At 37.9% G+C, this 16,672-nt stretch overlaps 1 protein-coding gene across 9 annotated transcripts in view; it reads right to left on the bottom strand.

Moving 5' to 3' along the window:
* GRID1 (glutamate ionotropic receptor delta type subunit 1) overlaps positions 1–16,672 on the bottom strand; it is a 493,727-nt gene that overhangs the window by 438,086 nt on the left and 38,969 nt on the right. Inside the window, exon 2 of one of the 9 annotated variants that reach the window (XR_015290162.1) lies at positions 7,773–7,856. The exons of the other annotated variants lie outside the window; for them this stretch is intronic. The gene's annotated coding sequence lies outside the window, so the exon portion shown is untranslated. The remainder of the gene's footprint in view (positions 1–7,772; positions 7,857–16,672) is intronic. 9 annotated transcript variants of the gene reach the window in all.

Below are 16,672 nucleotides of genomic sequence, written 5' to 3'. Positions count from 1 at the left end.
TTAATAATACTGTACTCCTTGTCCTCCATGGCTTCTTTTAAAGTTAAAAAAACCTGTGTCTTCTTTCAGTGTTACCCACCCTCCACAGGCTTCTACAGGACACCTACTCCTGGTCCTGAGGTTCACTCAAAGAGGTTTTAAACACTGTACCTTGAACATGGGCTGATGTGAAAACATTTTTAACAATCAAAGTGATAAATTCAAAGTTATTTCCCAACCAAGCTGGAACTTACCGTTTCCTTTTATTGCTAGCAGTAATTTTGTTCATATTTATATTTGATCTCTTTCAAAAGACCTTAAGAATAATGGCCTTCTTAACACCATCTCCTGTGAAATCTCTTTTCTGTTGATACAGAAGACAAAAGCTTTTCCTTTTGCTGCTGATTATAGAAGTAGTTCTTGTCATCCTTAATGTTTCTTGCTAAACACATCTAATTTTGAGTCTCCGTTTTCTAAGTACCTCTCTATAAATCTGTCTTACATTTTTATAGCTGTTCTTAGTAAACTAACTAATTTTTTGTACATAAAACCAGTGGGGAGTTCATGATTCAGTCAAGTTAGTCTTTAATAATCTTCCTCTGCTATCTTTATTCCACACATGGATAATTTTGAATTATGCTGGTAATGTTATCTGTTTGAAAGCAAGTTCCCTTACTTTCTGCTTTCCTTAAACTGTCCCCCAGTTTGAAGTTTTATATGTCTGTCTTCTTAAAAGCACTTGTTTCTCAGTTCCTCTAGCAGTTCCCAACCAACCTAACTTCCTCAGCATTGGATTTTTCTGGATCAGATTGAAGGTTGTTTGAATGATTTCCATTTTTGCACTGTCCCTATGAATAAACAAGTACTTGTCAGTTAAGGAACCTGATAAATTCTAAGACTTTCCTGAGCATCCTCTAATTTTTGCCCCCCCCATAATGTCTTCTTATTTAAACTTCACAATCTACCTAACCTCAAATTCTACATCAATATAAATCCATTTAATAAAAACATCTTGCCAGACTTCTGATTTCATCATCTTTTTTAAATTATCAAAGTGTCAAAATTTTTTCATTGTGGTTTTCTCATTATAGTTTTTTACATGTATACAGTTCTTTAGGTTGTGAGCATTTTGCTTACATTCTCCTTAACTCCCATTTAAAGCTTTTACCCTAAGCCAGTCAGTATATATTAAAAACTGAAACCTCTTTAATCAAATGTTCCATATCATGTGCCAGTGTTTCTCATCCATAGACCTACTCAGCCTATTTGGCCAGTAATTTTATGCCTATTAGGAAAAAAAAAAAAAAAAAGAAAAGAAAGAACTTGTTTAAACATATCCAAATTTCATTGTATATTTTCCAAAAAATGCAGTTTACTAGAACAGCACATGACAGAAAGGAGTTAGTTGGGATCTTAATAAATTAAAACAGCAATCCCACTAGAAATATTATGTCATTAGCAGAAGTCACTTTTTCAAACAAAAATAATCATGACAGAACCATTTAAGAATACAGACAGGAAACCACATTCACCATTAGTTGATTATTCAAATAATTAACAAGTTGGAGGATGCTGTATCTGAATTTATACTATCTGGAAACCAAAAATTACAGTGAAATGAATCCAATTGGAATGATTGGAATGGAATCACCCAACCTTCTTTTTTAAGTGATCAACTTTCTTATGCCATTGTTTTCCTTCAGGTGGATGCTAGTTCTCCTGGGTCAGTTTAGTTTATCTTCTTAAAACAGGAAACAATCTACAGGTTATTATGTATCTACATTCTTATTTTTCTTTTTAAGCTGAAATACCATACTCTCAATTTAAAGTCTATATTAGAATTAAGGACAGCAAACAAGAAACCTCGAGATCAATGTTTCATCACAGAATCATGTAAAAAAGATCATAAAAAAGAAAGAAAGAAAATCCCACTACATCACACTATGAAAAATAAAGACAGGATCTGTCCTGAAGATCACATTATAAAAGCAGAACTTAAGTTTATTTTTGTAGTAAACCAATTGGTTTTAGTAAAAATATTGCATATAGAATGGATTTAGGAAAAAAAAATCTCTAAAACTAACTTTGAAACAATGCTGGTCTTCAAAACTACTTCTGAATCTAGTTGTTTATACACATTTCTGAGCCTAAACAATAGACTCTCTCCATAAAGGCACCAGCTAGTGAAAGTCAAGAGGGAAAGTCAGCTGGGTGCTTATAGAAATCTTGTTTATGCAAGCAAAGTCTTCTGGCATCACAATAGTCCCCAAAAATACATATACATAACATAGTAAAGTAAGGCCATCAGGAGCTGTCTCTAGCCATTGCTTGGGGCCAAGCAGAGAACAGCTTTGCAAAATAGAGCTGAGATAAAGATCTTCTTCATAAAGCAGTAAGAGCAAACAATAATGGGGGAGAAGTGGAAGAGCAAAAAAAGAGGCAATGTTTTTATCTGTTTTTACAACAGCATTGTGCCCTACTGCAATGAAAGACTCTGCTGAAGTATTTCAATCAAAATCAGTGCTCAGACCTGTTCTTTCTTCTGAGGTACAGTCTTGAGTGTGGAACTTTGCTCAAGATCCCTTTTCAGTCTGAACTGACTCATTCTGGTTCATTGCAATCTCTAGTATAATTGGACAATGAAGTGAAGGGCTACTATTCTGTGTGAAATTAATAAAGGTAAAAGAAGGAAAATGACTGCTCCAGATGGCCTACCAGAGCTGCAGACAAAATACGTGGTGATGCTTATAAAATTAAATTAAGAATGAACTGACTGTGTGTACAATAATAGTAAAACAACTTTGCCTATTCCAGCACAGGAACCTCACAACAAGAGGCTTCAATACACAAATTGCAACTCAAGAGCCAGGTGTGTGTTTATGAGCTCTGGGCCCTTGAAATATGATAAATTCACCACGGGAAATAAAGAAAACTAGCTTTGGAGAAAGTTTGCTTTTATCTTCCAGCACTCATATATCAACAGTACCAAACCTTCCTTCTTCCTCTCTCCTCCTCTCACTTCCCTCGGCAATTCATCAGCCTTTATAGACCATTTCAATGCTTTTCAAAGTTGGGTTTCAACTCGTAGTCAAGTGAAGTCTCTGCATACCGGATCTGCAGGAGCACCTGTTCCAGCAAGAATCGCCCAGTGATGTGCAACTTTGTGAGGATTTTTTGGCAGATAACAAGCACTAATGAAAATATTTCTCCTGTTCCCTCAGTAAAAGAAGGATGGGCTCCCACTCCATTTATGACACAAATAAAGGTTTGGGAAAAATGAAGTGTCTGGGATCCTTTGTTACCATGGTGACCACCCCCTTTGGAAGGCCAACTGATTTCAGTTTGTTGACAGTATGATTTGTAACTTAGTTTCAGAGAAGTGTGGTGTTCATCATATTTTGACTGAAACAACTCATTTTTAGTTTTACCTTTTGCTTCATGTTTGGCTTACAGAACAATATGGCTAAAACATGAGAAAATCTGTTGATGTTATTTACTGTTCTGAAGCCTCTGGCACTAGCAAACGAAGAGGAATGCTGTTCAGCACCAAAAATGTCTCCACTGGTTAGCATGAAATGCCTTATCACTTGGCCCCATAGGACCAAGGAGGAGGCAGTTTTAGATGCATTGTGCATTACAGTCTGTCTGCAGCAAAAGAATCTCCATCTTTGCTGCAAGTGCTCAGCCAGGTGTAGAGTGCACAAGTTCATCTACAGATAATAATTGGAAGCTGTGTGTTCAGGACATTATCCCATGCAGGAGAGAAAACAAGGAAGGCTACGAATCATTTTTATTCAACTAAGCAGCATCTGAAATTTACAGCTGCTTCCTTAACAGACTAACACCTGGTGCACAGGGACAGCACACTGCAGTATGTCTGACTGGGTACTGTGTGCTGCAGAGAAGGGTTCCCCAGCTGGGGCACTACCAAGCCTGGTACTCAAAGGACTCCAGGAACAGCAGGAGTTTAAATATTTTAAGGCAGCAAAAGAAATTGCTGTTACCAGAAGAAGTCTTGCTTTCCCCTAGTCTCAAATATTCCACCTAGCCCATGACACTCTGAGCTTTTTATGTCAGCATGGCTTTTTGTGTGGCTGCAGTTTCATCTGGATCCCAAGGCTGAAATAAAGTCTAAAGCAAAAAGGCTCATCAGGTAGCTATGGAGGTATGAAAAGCAGGAGGGGCTAAAAAGGGGAGGTGATTGCAGCTTTGTTTTGGTGCCAGTGCTAAGCAAAAACCCTCCTACCTCCCCCCAAATGTGTTTCCAGGTTTGCAGCCATAATTGGATATTTAATACATGAGCTTTTATGGCATTTGAATATTAAAAGAAATTGCTACTGGGACTTCCAAATGTTTTGTGCAATATGAATTACTTTTTCTTAGTTTTCTATTTATGCCACAGTATCATAATTCTGTTTTCTCTGACATTTATTAATGGGAACATTATATTAAAGCAATGCAATCATCAAGAACTCTGAAGTTTTTGAAGTGCTATTGCTGATCCCTCAAGCTGGTCTCTTTCAGATACCACAGTCAACATTCTGGGAAGTATTACAGTGCCAAATAAAGAAGATTCATTCTGCTACAGCATTGCATAGCAGGAGGTCATACCTGAAAGATTTAACAGGTGCTTGGCCACCACCAACCAGCTGTAGCTAAAATACCTTGTTAAAACTATAAAGTAGCAAGCAAACTCTGCATATTAACATGCAGATTTCTGAGATTTATTATTTTAAGGTGTTGATTGGTTTTGGTTGGAAGCCAGACTTCTGAGAAGACTTTACATGGTTCAGTGAGTCTCACTTGAAAAAAAAACTTTTGGATTCAGGATCACGACTAGGAAACATGTACACCAGAGAACAGTTGTTAGCCCAGTGTCTGTGGAGCTCAGGGCAATAGGGGAAGATATCACTAATGTCTCTGTTCTGTCCTTCCAAAACTGGAAGTGATTGCCTTCATTTTTTTTTTTTTTTTACAGATTTTATCTTCTTTCTCAATTTTTTGGGAGCCAAAGTCCCACAAACATTCATTTTGACATAAAATAGAAGTTTTCAAAATCAGAAATTTTTGCCAAGAACAGTAACAAATTGAGAGGAACTTCAATTTATGCAGGAGTGAACACTATGAAAACCACACTGCTATCCAGACAAGAGAGCACAATATACCCATCACAACTATTCCACATAGTAGAGCACTATCTTCAAGTGTACAGAGTATAACTGAAGAGGATTCTCAAATATGAAAGTAAATTCAGATTAAATATTTTGAAATCCCCACACAACCTCATTTGCAACAAGGCTAAAATATAGAAGCCAGTATTCACAGTGTACCCAATTAACATGCAGAGATGCAAAGCAAGACTTCTCCTAAGAAGCCCTAAGGTTTTCTAAAACCAGGCAATAGATGAGAACAAAGCAGATAGATGTAGGGTGTCCAGAGAAGGGCACTAAGATCCATCATGTAATATAAGACCTGCTTCCACATACTCCTGAGTATGCCAATGCTCCAGCTTCATTGCACTTGAAAGTAAACCCTCCAGAAGAGATAATTAGAACAGTAGCTTGATATTTATCATGGAGATGCCATTCCCCAGCATGTGAGTTGCGTTTACTCTACACTAATACTGAGCATAAATTTCATCTTTTATTGATTTATAAATATTTCATACTATGTAAAATATTGTCAGATTATAATTCTCTCTCCATAAAATGGCAAGCAAACGTCCAGCCATCTGTTTGACTAATGAGAACAATCACCCAGGCTCCTTTTCAAGCATAACGCATCCCAGTTTGAAACTGCTTTCAGTGTAAGCACCTGTTCATACATATCAATTAAAATGATAATTACTCTGTTAGTGAATATAATCAAAACAAAATAGTTACAGCTCTATTGTTTACCAATTAAGACTGCAGAGTTCACTGCTGATGTATTTCTCAGCTCATTTTTTTTCTTCCTTACCCATTCTAAGACTGGATCAACTTCACACCTATTTAAGGCAATATATGTTTCAATATTTGAAAACTTTTATTAATAAATCAACAAAACTAAACATGGTCTCCTGGAAGGTGTCCCTCTATGATAGATCATGCTGACATACTTTCCCAAGAAAAAGAGAGGATACTTCTTCCTTGAAAGAGAGGGCCATTCTTTCCAAATTGAACAAGTGAATGATGGAGATAAACAAGAATAGGAATTTTGCTCTTTGTACAGATTTCTTACTACAGGGTAATTGTCAGACTTTTTTTTTAAACGAATAATTATTAGCATTGAACAATGAACTCATTATACAAATTGGATTATGATGGCTTTTTATAGCAGACACGTTAAAGTGCACTTAACTTCAGCACAGAAAGTAACTCTCAGAAAGCTTATGTATCCTTTCCACACAATGCAATGCTGCTGTTCACATGCTCATCACTTATCCAGTTTTGCTCAAAATTCCTCTCACACATTCTTCATCTGTGTATTGTTTTCCATTTCTCAAAATCTTTCTGAAGTATGACTGTACCAGGATGTGGGCCTGTGCTCCCCTGTGGTAGGAGCATCTCACTGGTATAGACCCTTCACCACAGTGAGTGCTGTTCTCAGGTTTTTATGAGGATGCTGGAGATTTGCTGTGCCATTCCCAGCTCTGATAACTACTGAGTTTCAAAGACTCCTGTTTGTTAAAAACCAAACAGTTTATCCTCCAACAGTCACAACAACCTGAGACACTCCTTCTACCGGTGCTAAATGGGCACCCCTATAAAGTCACTGGGCATGAATGCAGTGAAACCTTCCCACAGTAAAAACACATCCTTACACTTAATGCCCCTTTAGTTGCCTTCTATGTTGAAATCAAATCACACCTCCCAATATGTATTACCTAAAATGGGTTTCAGATATTGCTGGAAATACATTTCTTCCCCAGCTGAACCTACTTTAGTGTTGATAGAGGTAATTGATTTTGAGAATGTAATTGCTGTGAATATGAATTCTAACTTCTAGATGAGTTTAATTAATTTTAATGTACACAAAAAGGACCTCTTCAAAACAATACACTGTATATGGTAATAGAAGTAAGTTTCTTCCTTGCTGGCATGTACCAGATTTACCCTATTGACATAAGCAAGAATTGCATGAACAAGGAAATGTAAATCCAGGTATTACACCCATAATCACATTGATGCATGAGCTCTCAGAGCAATGCTTGTGCATGTGTAAGATATTCCCATGCTGAAACTGCTTTCTCATGCACACTGGAAAGTGAAATTTGTTCATTCACTCTAACAAGCTGGGAAGCAGTTTTGTGTTTCCATGAAACAGACCTCTGTTTCTCACTGTGTCTCTTGTAAACTTCCTCCAAGCCCATGTTCTTCCTCCCTTCCTAGGCTCTAATTCCATCACTGTACAAGTCAGCACTGGAACTGAATTCAGGGAGTCTCATCCACGAAGGTTAAATAAGTTAACACATGAGGTGACTCCTCTGACAACAGTGGCTACAGCAAATTTATGCTGGAATATGTGTGGATGGGGAAACTTTGCTACTCACATTGTAGTTACCAAATGGAACTCAGTACATCTATCAAGGAACTATCTTCTAGTTTATAGCTACACAGTTATCTTTTCCTCCAGGGAAATTCACCTGAAGAATTACAATGCAAAAAGAACATTTATATTTCATAAACAGTGCTGTAACAAGCAATACTGTAAAAGATAACACACTTTGCCCATAGATACTTTTCCACAGTTCACTGAAATGTGGATGTTTGGTACAATGGATACTAAATATTTTTCTTCCTCCTTTTACTCACACAATCCATCAAAAGTCCACATCAATAAGCATGACTATGTTAACCAACTGCAACACTTTCCAAGACAGGAGAGGCACCTGGAAACTGAAAGTGATTTTAATATTAGCTTTGACTGAGATAAATTCTGACATGGCTTCCACCATATATATAATTCTCTAAAGACTCTGATAGACAGAACCCATTTTATGTCCTCAGAGCACCAAGTGCACCCTGTCATGTAGAAAGATTTGTCAGCCTAAAGACACACTGAGCCATCATGACAAAAAAAGCAATTGTCTAAAGTACAAGAAACCTGGAATGAAAGAAAATTGATTTTTAAAATGGATCATATGTACTTAGTGACTTTTACTTCAAGAATAGAAAATGTTCCCTAGTTTGCTTCCACATAAATAATTATTCTCTGACAAAAAAAACACGGGAATAAGCTACCCTTTCTGCACAAAGTTGTCATTAATAATGCAACAGGTAACTGTGGTCATATAGTGGACAAACAAAACATTCCCTTGGTCTAGACTTAACATTTAAATTGTCACTTTGAATCAAGGGTCTAAAAGAAATACAGGGTTACGAGCTTAGCTAGGGGATAGAAGTAATACATACAATGACTAAGAATTTAGCAAGGAGAGTAGAAACAATGTAGAAAAGTTAATTATTAGCAGATGGAAGGGGCTAAGACCACATAACATTTTCTTGGCTTTGTTGTGTCAGGATGGGAGGATGGGGTATTGTGAAGATGAAGAAACCGTAACTTCACCTGGGCCCCAAAACCAGCCAGAACCAAGTCGGGGAGTCTGGACTATGGCCAGGGGACCAGAGAGCCTGCCAACAAGACAAAGGTGAAAAGCTCAATGAGAGGAAGACATCCCTGACTCCATCTTAGGAGGCCAATGACCCATTTCAAAACCCACCAACCCATTTGGAGGAAAGAACTACGCAAGCGCAGAAGGACTTTGAACTCTTTTTAATACTAAGCGAGGGTAGGTGGGGTTAGGTAATGCATATGTATAGGTGTAGTGAATAATTATATGAATATATAAGATTTTTGGGGATAAAAGAGGGTAAGAGCCACATGGATTTTGCACATGCCTGTGGGAGATTTCTCCTGGGTGTGCCCAACATTGCAATAAAGCACCTGCTCATACACTCATACATACACTTTCTAACTTTAATTAGTTGGAGAGTATTTGTCCGCACATCAACTTTTTTGTGCAAGTCTTGCAGAAATCATAAGATTTTATTGCAAAAGCATTCATACCTACTTTAAATTCACAGCGGAGCATAAAAAATTTCCATGCGGTTTCAGTGATTTTTCTGTCCATTCCTCCTATTTCAACTTGCATTTCCAATTTCCCAGTTGTCGACAGATTTGGTAATTGCCTTTTAATCAAGCAAATGAACTATGTACTCGACATTCCATTTTTACTGGTTCCTGGTCCTTCTGTAGCTATCTTGTGGTATTTCATTTCTGTCAAATTTCAGATCAGCTTTCATTCAAAGGCAGAACAGGTAACCAAATTGCATTAATGACGTTAATTAACTATTTCTGAAACTCACACAAAGAAAACATATCTGTCAGGGTCCTAGCAGTCAGTGAGCATATTGAAAATTCCATCATAAGCTTCAAATGACTGGATTTTCTCCTAGATAGTATCAACACCATTTTGAGCTTCACACGTCAAATATTTTTTGTAGCCATCTGAGAAAATGATCTTCAGTGATCTTCTTTTATCATCTTCATCATGATAAGAGTTTGTAAAAAAAGCAGTGTTTTACAATAAAATAAAAAATATTACATGGAAAATTCAGCTTTATTACTGAGAAGTATAAAAGAAAAACTTTATTAACATTATTTGGGAGTTCATAATGGAACTGAAAACACAGGTTGAAAAATATTTTTTTGTTTTTCCCACTTGCAGACAAGGGCTGAGATGCATTGCCCTAAAACAGACAAAATGGATAAATTAAACGACTGGCAGTGATGGATAACACCAAATCACCCAGAACTTACCTTCTGATAGTGTTTCTACCACTGACTTAAGCATTCCTAACCAGAACACATCCATGCTATTTAAATGGCCACATCTAACTGCTCACTCTGGAGTCCTTCTGCCTGCAGTCTGGCTGCTAGGATAGAATGAGTAACAGAAGAGAGGGGAAGAGAAGATAGGAGAAAGGAACCAGCCTTGGTGCTTTCCTCCTTACTCAGATTTGCAGCTTTGGAAGTAAAATAGCAGAAAACATTATTTGTAGCCTCGCAGTCAACACAAATCCTTCCTTTGCACTCCCCAAGAGCACAGTTCCCTGTGATAGCTTCTACTATGAGAAGGAAGCAGAACATCCACACTGCAGCTTCTTGGGGAGCCCAGGGTTCAGCAAGAATGACAGCAGTGTTTTACAATGGCATTAAGGCTTTTCCTCTACTCTGCTACATCCCTCACAGCCCTCTCCAAGACTGCTTGGTTCTCTGCATCTCTCAGCCATAGCTTGAGCTCTTCATGCAGCTACATTCAAGCAGTACAACTTGCTGCAGCCTCATTTTTCCTTCTGTTCTTCCAGAGGGACTTGCCTGCTTCCTCTCCAAGAATTCACTGAGGCCATGATGTTGCCCTTCTTGCTTTTTTCAGAGATTCACCTTTAACTCCTTTCTGACTAGAATTTCACCACATTCAATTTACTCTTTGTCAATTAACAGCCCACCTAGATTTATGTAATGTGTATCAACAGCATAGCCTGGTGCCCACCTACTTATCACAGCATGTAAATAACATAGCTTTATATTGTTGCTACATTGGGATGAGTAAAGTCCTCTGCAAAGAAGCAGTATGGAGACTGCTCTGGGAAACAGTCTATCACCCCCACAGAGCACAGAAAGAAACAGCTGGCAAGAGGAAATCCCAAATGTCCCTTCTACTCCTCACTCACTTCCCAGAGAACCTAAACAGAGAACCAACTACTTCAACTGCTTAGGCTCGGGATTGCTGCACATTCACTGAAGATGAAACATCACAAATAATAAATTGCTGTCTTGCTACTTTGGCTTTCCTGTCATACTCCTGCTCAGTGTTTTCAGATGGAGGTGAGGAAATCAATCCTAGGTCCCATGTGTATAATGGACAAGTTCAGAGGTAATTCAAACAAATGTTTTAACTGTGCATACATGTACTCAGTGGCAGATCCCTAAAAAGAGTAGGAAACTAGAGCCATATCAAATACCTGGGGGCTGCTCAGAAAGTATGTCCTGAAAACATCAATGGACAAAAGTCCTTTCAACAAATCTTGTTTCAGAGAAAATAAAAATATGCTAAAGACAAAAAATAACTGAAACACCAAGTACCATTTTGTGTGTTTTTATGAATAATAAATAAAAGCAATTAATTTCTCAGAAAATAAAACTCTGGTGCAACCCTTATGTATATGTTCCAGCAGTGTGTTTTCTTGAATTCCACAGATGTAATTAAGTGTGTCATTCATTTGTTCTCCATTATGGTATTTCAGTCAAACATAAACAGCTTTCAGACTTCATTTGCAAGAAAGATACTTTGAGCCAAGTAATTTGCTAACTTCAGAGCAATAGCTTGAGAGGTCTTCACAGGCATTTAACTTTTCTTCCATGCATTTACAAAGCTCTACACATGCACACATGTAAGTAAGCACCAATTTACCATGGCACTAACATAGAATAAGTTGACAGATTCTTTCCCCCTACATACACTGTGATATAAGATGCCTTCATGGCACGTTCCTTCTATTCCTGGTAGTTTGTAATATATTTAATCATGATTCAGCTGTGCTCAGAGGTTTTAATTTCATTTGTACAGCTGGAAAACGTGTGCTGCTGGCAATTACACAAAAGAGTCTGCTACAGTGAATGACTGAAATGGAGAGGAGGGGATGTGCATAAAGAACTGGTGAGTGGAACTGGAGTACAGCATTTTAATTCTTGTGTTTTAATAAACAAGTCCAGAAATCCAGCCTATCGAGGAAAGTCCCTTTTATGTTACAAGTGATGTGGCTTGACTGGTAGAATTCAGCTCAGCCATCATCTGCCTGAAAAAGCCCATTTATAAATGGGGTGGTGATTGCAAAATGAATCCCTGGAAGCATTTTTTCAGAGAGGAGGCTATTGACAAGGCTGTATTGCAAAAAGAATGGACTGTGAACAGAATTATCTGTCACAAGATAACTCACTGCAAGGTCAAACTTTGACCTTGCACCGATGAGGCAAAAGAGCCTCTCGGTAGGCAATAGAAGAGGAGTTGTTTGAAGGTGGCACTGGGCCAGATCAGCTTCCTTTAGAAGACTGCAAGCAACTGTTGCTGCTTTCTGAGAGAATTAGCTACCAACAGAGGACAGTTAGAACCTTTTGGGGGGCTCACCCTGATGTGCCAGGAGTCAGGATTTTCCCATCTCTTGCCTATGCACTTTCTGCTCAAGACCTCAGGAAAACCCATTCTAAACCTCTTCTATTAGAGAAATATCTGCATCTCATACCAAGAATAAATCACTTAGAACAATTTAAATATGAGTCACCAGAATAATTAAGAGATCACCCTTTCAGTATTCAGAGCATGCCCAAGATGAATTGGAAACGCTATCTCATTCCTCTTCACAGGCTGCTAACCAGAATTTCCAGAGCTTCTTTCCCAAGTTTATTTGAAGTCCTGCACCATGACCTGAAGCAATGTATATTCTTTATTCTCCACAGACAGCGGGGTGAAAAGTTTTGCACTGTGGCCTCCTGAAGGAGGAGGCTACTACACAAGTACTCAGCTGCTCCACAAGTACTTCAGTAGCCCATGTGATGCCTGAGAGTCTGTGAACCTGCTAAGAGATGATCATTTCAGTGAGACATCTGGCCTTCAGCACAAACTCAGTGACTCGCTCAGTTCTGTCCTTCACCTTCCTGAGAGGAGAATCACAAAGTGCCCAGAAACAAAGAATTCTATTCAAAGGTCTCTGTTGAGGCCCACAGCTGCTACACATCTGTCTATCTATCTGATATTCCATCTTTAACAGGACTAGAAAATTTTTAACCTTTAAGTGGGCTCTGAGTTATAAAATTAATAATGCATTTGCAACATTAAAAATCAACTTCTAAAATTACAGTCTATGCCTTTGGATACAGCCTTCTTCCATCTGGATAATAAAGGCAGTGATTTTTGGGTCTTAAGTGAAGTTTGGGGTTGTTGATTAAATATTTACTACTGCTAAAGCCCTACTTCTTCTTCTTAAAATGTAGAAGATTTTAAGATACAAAAGAACTCCTTTAATCTGTATCTATTTCTGTACTTCTCACACAGTGTGCAGCTTTTTAATTCTCTGGTTCAACCTAATTGCACATCATAAGTGAAATGCTTAGACAAAACATTGTGTAACTATTGGCCAGAGAAAAATCCTAAAATTTAGTTTCTGAATCTGAGAAAGCAAAATATGATCTGAGAAAGAAACTGAATGAAATTTCAAGAGATTTGAAAAAAGAAAGAGAAGTGAATACTGCTAAAACAAGACTTGTCTGATTAGTAACAATTCAACTGGTTTTATTCAATTACCACTTTGTGGTGAAAGGGGATTGTATTTCAATATAATTTCATTTTTAGATTAATTTGGTATGGTCTTCCTTTATATTTTCCCCCAGTAAATTTAACATGGATGTCATTACACATCATAACTCTAATTACAGGTTTCAGTGGAAAGACAACATAATTAGTTATAATTATGGTCATTATGTAAATGTAACACTATAAATTAAATATACAGAAAACCAACAATGAAAAAATAAAATCACAAGGGAAAAAAGAAATTAAACAAATCCATGAGGTAATAAACTCAAAAAGTGAAAAGTAAACTGAAAAAGTAAAAAAACCTGTCCACTAACATAAATATCTTTTTACCCCTCTTTGTAATTTCATTTTATTTAGTGTAAGTTTTTATTTTACGTCTTAAAACGCTTGCAAGAATAGGACCAGATCAAACATCTTATTAGCTCTTAGATTAAAAGCACTTAGAATACAAATCCCTCTCCTTTCCCAAATGGAAACACATTTATTAACCAGGCAGTGAAAGTCCATGGACTTGTTCATCATTGGTATCCGAAGAACCAACGCATTTCTCCTTTAGCCATTACACTTTATCCTCTTTTACTGCACTGCAGTTTGTACACCCAGTCTCCCACATTTGCTATAATCATTCATTGACTGTGGAAGCAAATGTAGTTGTATGGCTTCACACAACAGACACCAAGAGCTTAAAGCTACTCCCTCTGTATGTGGCAATAATACTTCTGAGGTAAATCATATAGAAAACTCTGACAAAACTAGGGGGCATTAGGAGACACTCCACTGTACCCAGATGGAGTTTGGTCAGGCTCAGAGAATCTGGTCTAGAATCCACAGGAACATGCTGACTCTGCACTGAGTCATTTAGTACCTTACCACTGTGATCAGAGGCTTGCAAAAGAAATTTGGGGTTGTTCTTTAACATCTCTTGTTGGCAGCAACTGGAAAGCATGAACAGGTTCTGTCTCTCAGTGACTGCTGACACTGTCAGTTCTATTGACAGGGTGAGGTAGAAAACCCAGTACTTGATCAAACAAACAAAGAGGGATATATTCTCGACTGTTACTTGTTTAAAATTTGGGTAACTCAGTTCCTAAACCTATGGCTCTATTCTGTTCCTAACCTACAGGTCTTAAAAACTGCAAGAACTGTTTTTTAAAAGCTTAGCCATTCACATTTTATGGGGGCTTAGCTAACTGTGAAAGTACCATTTGATTTAATGGCTGAACTTCTGCAAGGTGAGATGAAGGATTTTTTCCTGTCTGTGCCTACAGGAGAAGCCAAACACTCTCCAGCTCTCAGGAATTACAGGTGGTCAGATGCTCAGTCTTTATGCAGTAGCAGGGGCTGCTTACTGTATTCCTGCAGGTGACTGATCCTGCAGTCTTTCCTGGAAGATTCAGCCTATAATACTTGTGAATTCTCTGCTGTTAGCATTGATAGAAGTTTCAGACACCTGGATATTATTACATTCCATATCTTTTAAGTAAACAAAAGCTGTAGCCCATAAAAAATTAATTACTCGAACATTTTATAACTGTTCTTGGGGACTCTGAGGCAGAAGCCAAGGCCTATAGGTAACATTTGCTTCCAAGACCAAAATGTGCAAGTTATGATTTTGTGGCAGCATATGGGAGGCTGTTGGTGAAGTAGCAGATGCATGTTAAAAATCCAATATGGGCTGGAAGAAAACATTTGCTATTTCCCATAGAATAATTCATCATATGTTCATAGGCAGAATACCCACAGGGCTCTGCTCACCAAGGAAATGGGAACCATTTTCATACTGCAGGCCCATACTACACACATCACAGAAGGCAGAACTTGGAATGGCTGTTCAAGTGTATCTTGATGTGTTTGACAGATATTTTGTCTTTTAGGACAAAATATAAGTATTACCAGCCCTTTGTGTTTCAAGTACATTTCATCGAGTGCTCTTTTGCACAGTATAAGGCTGAACTTAGATCTCTGAAAACTGTATATACTAAAAAGATGATGTACTTGCCTCAGTGAAGACTATATCATTCCTTGTACCCATGCACAAAGTCTGAACAAATAAAAAAATAAAAGCTTTTTTCAGAAAAAAACTGAAATTGTTAGAAGATAAAAGCCTAACCACACATTCTAGAAGCCAGCTGATATTTAAGGCCTGGTCTGAACTCAGATTTAATAGAAATAAGAACAGCCAACCACTTAGTCATGTCCATAAAAAGCTTGTATGAATACTCTCAATTCAAATTAAACCATACATAATAATCCATGCCAAAATCCACCCAATGAAACCCATACACATTTTATATTTTAAAAAGGCTTGGGCAATAAACTTGTGGTGCTTGATCAGTTAAGCAAAAACCACCAAGATCACTGTGATTCTGTTCTGCCTGAGCTGGAAGAGCTATTAGGTTGCTGAGTAAACAGTTCCCCTGTTCCTCCTACCTGCACACTTGTTTCCTGTACTTATTCTCAGCTTTATTTCTTCTTTCGTGCCAGCACCCACACTTGAATCAGCCCACCCACTTTTCATCTGCCAAGCAATCAGCCGTCGCTTCTTAAATCTTACAGCTCTTTGGCAAAGCCTCCTCACACTGCTCTCCGAGGACACGCTCATCCTTCCCTCCTTGAACACCGAGCCAGTGTCATGGACATATTTACAAATGCTGTAGTAGAAAGCTCAGAGCAGCAGCTCCAAATGGAATAAAACTATGTCCATACAAAAGTGAAAAATAAATGGGAATATGCAGTGTTGCCTAATGAGTGCCATAATTTTTCCCACCCATATTCCTCCTCAGGGAGCCAACTCTAGCTGGGGATTTATCATATGCATAATATGGAGCAGAAAGACAGGAGAATAAAATTATATTTGAAGATTATTTGGAAGCCAGGACAGATGAGTTGTTCACCTGATGCTACACCTAACATTGCTGTCTTTGGTGGAGAGTATTAATTTACCTGACATCACCTTCTTAGGATACATTCATATCATCAAAAGATTTCTAAGAAGAAAGGAAAATCCCCAGACTCTGACTCTGCAGAATTTTTATCCAAGGCTCAAAAGCAAGAGGATACCTTGGAGGGAGGAAAAGAAAAGAGTGAGTACCAGACAGAAAAGAGCTCAGCAGTGGCAGGTACCTCTGTACTGTGATTTCTGAGAAACAGGAAAATGTGAGGTCCTTATCTTCTGAAGGGTACTGGAATCATTCTGAAAAATCAAAAAAACTCTTGGTCTCCAGTTAAGCAGACAATATCCCAGATGTCCTACACTAAAAGTGAAGGTGAACATTTGCAGTAAGGCTCCAATTACAACAATTTTGCACCTCATCTTGTGTGCTAATTTAAAGTCTCAGA

Source organism: Cyanistes caeruleus, chromosome 8 (assembly GCF_971803275.1).
Source record: "Cyanistes caeruleus chromosome 8, bCyaCae1.hap1.1, whole genome shotgun sequence".
NCBI classification, from domain to species: Eukaryota; Metazoa; Chordata; class Aves; order Passeriformes; family Paridae; genus Cyanistes; species Cyanistes caeruleus.
Note: the sequence above shows the minus strand (reverse complement) of the source record. Positions and strands in the feature narration are given on the sequence as shown.